The following is a 6,355-nucleotide window of genomic DNA, read 5'->3' as shown; positions in this document are numbered from 1 at the left end:
GAAGCTAGTCTGAAAAGTCTACATAATGTATGATTCCAAGTATATAATATTTTGAAAAAGACCAAACTATAGAAACAGTGAAAAGGCTGGAGTTTACCAGGGGTGTGGGACAGGAGCAGAATGGAGAATGGTAAGTGCAGCACAGGAGATTTAGAGTGATAAAAAATAGTCTTTCTGATACTGCAGTGGTGGATACATGATGTTACGTATTTTTCAATATCAGTAAGATTTTACAGCAGAAAGAGCATCCTAATGTCTGCTGGTTTAAAACAATTCATGAGGCAGGGGGATCTCAGGAAGAAATGCAAACTATGAAATAAATTAACTCTATTGAAAATGCATGAAACTGCCACAGTAAGGACAATGTGGGGGGAAAGGTGGTTATCTAAATAATTTTGGAAATGAGGTAAAAGGAAACATATATACTCACTATAAACTAATTGATAAAGTTCATAGAGGTGTGGGTTAACTACCAAGCGCTACACATGTGTCAACTTTAATAATATAATAGCCAGCTATTTTACCAGCAAAAGAGGGTTTATTCTGGAATAGCCAGAAGAATTGCAGTTTAGGAAATGCAAGCTACAGCAGAACACAGGCAAATTCTGAAAACAAAGGAGGACTACTTTTGATAGGATAAAGGTGGGGGTTGGGTGGAGCTGTGATAACCAAACAGTCTGTTGGAGGAACCTGGGAGTGCAAAGTATGGAGGCTTCTGATTGGTTGGGCTGTTACAGTCTCTGATTGGCTAGGTTGCCATGTGCCTGAGAGGTTTTTTCCTTCCTGCTAGATAGCAAAGTAGAGGCACTTTCCTGTTGAAGGTATAGAAGTATATCTCTTCCTATTTGGAGCAATTGATGATGCATGACAGGGAATGAGAGCTCCCCTTACAGGCCTGTCTCTGTTGTAAGTTTAGCTGAGATTTCTTTAAATAATTCCACTCATGTATACTGTATTTAAACAAATGGATGCCAGATAGTCAGAAAACCTTTTTCCACTTTTAGAGTGGGAATTTACAGATCTTTAAGGGAAGGAGGCTACAATAAGCCATTTTTAAATGGATTAAAGGTGAAAACATCAGTGAAAATTTTTTTTTCCTAATTTAGTTACAGATAGTTATATATGGAAAAGTTTATACGTATTTGTTATATACAGATAATTTATACATATTTGTTTATGTGCAGGTTAGTATGCACGTATATATTTCGTTAGTTTGTTTGACATTGCCTAAAATGAGCCATCTGTAGCAATGAGTGCACCTAGGATCCAAATTTTGTTTGTAACACCATTCTAAAAGGAACCAGAGTTTCTAAGAGAAATTACTGAATGTAAGACTGAGACAAGAAATATACAAGATTAGTCTGGAGGTTCTTGTAGTGTTAGGAAGTTTAAGAAAATTTCTAAAAGTAAAACAAACAAAAACCTGTTTTGATGGGAGTATGTCAAAACAATACATCAACCAAATGAAAGATTTCCAAAGGCCATATATGGAAATATTTGAGAAATAAAATAAATAAAGGACCCTTGTGTTATAATTAAAATCCAAGTATCTATACTCATACAAATAAATGATCGAATAAATAATAAAATATGAAAGAAGAGACAAATACCTCATGCAAAATGATTCCAAATGCTTTACATAGATAGTCTACCCTTAAATGAGATGCAGCAAACACCCCACAGGGTTGTGCACAGGGACTTCTTTCCAAACAGTATAGTATGAAAAGAGGAAATAGAAGAGAAAATTCTCTTCTATTGCATTACGGTAAGAATGGACTTTCCATTGGGGTCTTCCTCCCAAAAATATATTAACCCAGACCAAAAAAAGAGAAACACCAGACAAATTTAATAGAGGGACATTTTACAAAATATCTGACTAATAATCCTTAAAACTGTCAAAGTCATCAAAAACAAGAGAAATCTGAAAAACTCTCACAGCCATGAGGAACTTAAAGATGCATGAAAACCAAATGGACATGGCTTCCTGAATAGAATTCTGAAATTTTTAAAAAAAGCCATTTTGGGAAAACTGAAGAAATATGAATAGAGTATGGTCTTTAATTTATATAATATATAAATATTGGTTTACTGATTATAAAAATGTACCATACAAGTATAAGATGTTAATAATTGGGGAAACAGTTGGCCTTAGGGTATATGAAAACTCTTTGTACTATTTATAATTTTTTCTCTGTAAGTCTAAAACTTTTATTTAAAAAAGTATATCAAATTTTTAAGGCATATGCAATAGAGGATAGCACGGTTCAAAGGAGTATAAGAAATAGTTAGTTTAAAAATGTGTATTTGAAAAATTTTCTTTACGACTAGAAAAAGTTTCTCATTTGACTAGGTGGAGCCAGAAGGGTAGAATTGTGTGCACGTGAGCTTGTGTGTGTGTGTGTGTGTGTGTGTGTGTGTCTGTAAGAGGGAGACAGAGAGAAAGGACCTACAGGAAAAATGAACTATGACTCTGTTTTCCCAAGCAAGACTTGTGGTACAAATGAATACCTTCTCAGAAAACATAATATATTACATCGTATTAATATTTTCCCAGTTAATACAATAGTTCACAAATCAAGGGAAGAAGTTACCCTCCTTAAGTGACAAGTAAGTTATTCAACCAAGTAATTATTTGTAATATATATTAACTTGAGTTGTAAATAGAATTATATTTCTAAACCCTCTGAGTTTTGTAACTGAAATTATAAATCATGATAAAGGGGGCTGACTAAATCTGATTATAATTAAGTATTTGACTTTCTCCTTCAAATTACCTTCATGTTTATAAATAAAACATTAATATTTTTGTTGAGTTTCGAAGTTTTCAGTTTTCCTAGCTGTACTAAAGTTAGATATTTCATGTTTTGTGTCTATTCAATTTGAAATTTCAAATTTCAATTGCTTTTCAATATTATATGTCCAAATATTTTATTCTAATATCTTATTATATATTTTAATTATAATTATTTTATACATTACAATATTTTTTTCAATTTTTAGCTATATTCTTCAAATTTTCGAAAGCATTTGTTATTATGATAATAATTCTACTATGATCATTCCATTCTTTAATTACAACCACAAAAAAAACACACTGAAAAGAAAGGGATTAAAACAGGGAAAAAGACTGTAAAAATAGTATATTAGCTAGTAAACCCAGCAATATAAAAAAGATAGATCATGAATATTAAAATTAAAACTATATGTGACATTTTATAATATCATTAAATTTAACAAATAGGAAAATAACTAATAAAAATGTGTAGGTCCTCTTCACTGAAAACTACAGAACATCATTAACATATATTAATGAAGACCTAAGGATGGTTAAAGGAATTGCGAAGATGAACAAAAGCTGGACTATCTGATATCAATATCTGCCATCAAACTACATTAATTAAAAGACTATGATATTGTTGTGACTTTAGACAAACTGACAAAAGTAAAATTAAAGAGATTCCAGAAACACACTTGCTTAAAAACGGCCATTTGATTAGGGCAAACATAATACCATCAAGGAAAAAATAATTCCTTTCCCATAATGGTAGCAATTCAATTGTATATCTATATGGAAAAAAATCTTAATCCCTACCTTATACCATACACACAAAAACAATTTCAGAAGACTTTCAGTTGGAAAAAAAGAAAAAAAACCAAACAGAATATATAGAGTATCTTAATGCTGTCAGAGCATACACAAATTTCTTGAATAGAACCAAAAATATATTCTACCTGTAAAACAATAAAATTAATACAACCCAGGATTGTATACAGATCTTTGAAACAGTATCACTATGTAAACAATCTCCTCAAGTCCTGGGTCACAAAAACATTTTTAATGGTCCATATATTCCATTTAGCAGGGAGACCAACTGGAAAACATTTCTCCATGGATCTCACAATTCTGCACATCTTGTGAGACAGAGACACTGACAGGTTTTGTTCTAGACAGAATATTTGTTGCAACTGGCCCTGAAAGAGAAAGATAATGTCTTCATCTGGAGCAGAGCACAGATCTGTTTGCTGTACAATATAATATAGTGTTTTCCTCTGGGACAAAGATTAAGCATGTTTGTTTGAAGTCCTTTGTAAGACTGGGGTTTATTAAGTTCAGGGTCCTTAAGCTGTAAAGCAAAATACTACATGCATAGCATCTACCTGAGCCTGCGTCTGCCTGACTTCAAGACCACAGGACTTGAAACATGTGAGTAACTGATGGCAATAAGAAGTTACCACTGCCAGCTGTGCTGTGAGTAAGTCCTTCCTCTCTGATCCAAGAGTTCTGTGTCTCCTACCAGTATCCATGAATCCAAGGCAGGTAGACTCCTTCAGTTCTTGACAGATATAACACAGTCATTAGTTCAGATATAAGAGCCACAGCATTTTTATTCACTACCGTAAGAATCTAATAAGAATCTAATTCAAAAGGGTTTTTACTGATTGTTAACTGAATTTTCCTTCCTTCTTCCTCTCTCCTCTCCTCCCCTCACCCCTCACCCCTCACCCCTCCTTTCCTTTCTTCCTTTCTTTGTTATTTGCCAAAGGAATCTAAGTATTGTCAATTGAAATCTATCTACCATCTTAGCTTCTGGAACAAAAGGACAAGAAACATCTTTATCAAATGACAGTATTAACACAGAAAAATAAAGTGCAGTTTGGAAGGTTTGTGTGGGAGAGACAAGCATACGCAGCTTTGCAATATCTTTATTTGTAATTTCTCACTGGCAGAGCCACCAGGAGTAAAGCAGGGAAAATTATCCTTTGGATTCCAACATCATTTCTCAGTCTAGTGTTATCTGAACATAGTTACTTCAAGAATTTTCAATCAAATTTTTCAAAATGTTGGTTTGAAATAAATGTCAGATATGAATTTAACTTACTGACACAGTAATGGTTTTAATGAACTAATTAGTCTGTAGTCATTTAAAATTATTCTATGTAATTGTGGTTATCATTTTTAAGTAGACTTTTATTTTTAGTTTCATTTTTCCCCACAGAAAACCAGCCAGGGCACTAATGTGAATTAGGAACTTCCATGAATAGCTTATATTAATACATTTTAATTTATAAACTGTTGCTTTATTTAACTTTATGGGGATTGAAGCTGACAGAAAGATTAGCCTTTCATTAAAAATCTGAAAAATACTGACAAAAACCATCATAATGCTGAAGAAATCAACATACCTGTTAGTACTTAGAAGGGAAAGTTTTTGTGAATATAAAGTCAAAGACAAAAGTCATAGAAATATGACAGATATGTCATGTCTAGAATTCTTGATAATATATTGAAACAATTTCATGTGTATTAAAGTCTATAACAGTTTTTACTAACATTGAACATTTTCAAATTCTCATTTTTTTGCCATTTTAAATAATCAAATAATTAGTTTTAACATTAACAAAAATTTAGGAACCCTCTAGAAAATAATTATAAGAAATAGAGAATTCTATGTTATTAAATCTGGATATACCTTTTATATATTTTATGTATTACAGTCATTCATATGTAAGAAGAACTGACTTGAGAGCAAGTCTCCAAATGTTCCACAGAATCATTAACTGAAAATAAATGTCTCTACTAGGCATAAACCGACTTTCATTTACCTTTATGTCTCCTGGAGAGCAGTAGTCAATCAACAGTATTTGTTCATTAAAAACTTTTTAGAGATGAACCAATGGCAGGAGCAAAATGCATATAAAATTCTGGTTAATATATATAACAAATGCTAAAATAAACACATTAACTGACAAAAATAAAGAAAAGCAAAATAAACAAAAGTAAAACTCATTTGCTATTTAATTCAAGTCAAAATACAATCACAATAAACCAAAATGCCTCACTTATTTTATTAAAGAAAGAAGAACCCTGGATTGTCAGGAGAGACAGATTATCCCTGGTCCGGTCCCTCAGTCCCACATATAATCCATCAGCAAAGCCTGTCAAAGTTTTCACAAGTGCACAGACTTCTTTTTCATCATCGCCTTAGTCCCATATCAGCCACCATCTTCTTTTAATTAGAGTGCTGCAAGAGACTCCTAAATTCTAGCCATGGTTCACCTCACTCCAAACATGGCAGGCCACATATCAGATGTAGTAATTCATAGAACATAAATCAGACTCTCTCTTCTCTCCCTGTTTAAAACTCTCCAATGACTTCACATTTCAAGTAAATTCAAATATCTTATGATAGTCTTCAAGGCCCAAAGTTATGTGGCCCTTGATAACCTGTCCATTTTTGTGTTGGTCATGATTTGCTTTTTGCCCTACTCCCTGTGAGTACTAGATTTCTTTCATTCTTTTCAGTTTAAGGCAATCTTTCTCACTCTTCCTTCAACTTATCTGTCATTCTGCAAA

The sequence above is a fragment of the Vicugna pacos genome, chromosome 14 (genome assembly GCF_048564905.1).
Source record: "Vicugna pacos chromosome 14, VicPac4, whole genome shotgun sequence".
Classification (NCBI taxonomy): domain Eukaryota; kingdom Metazoa; phylum Chordata; class Mammalia; order Artiodactyla; family Camelidae; genus Vicugna; species Vicugna pacos.
Note: the sequence above shows the minus strand (reverse complement) of the source record.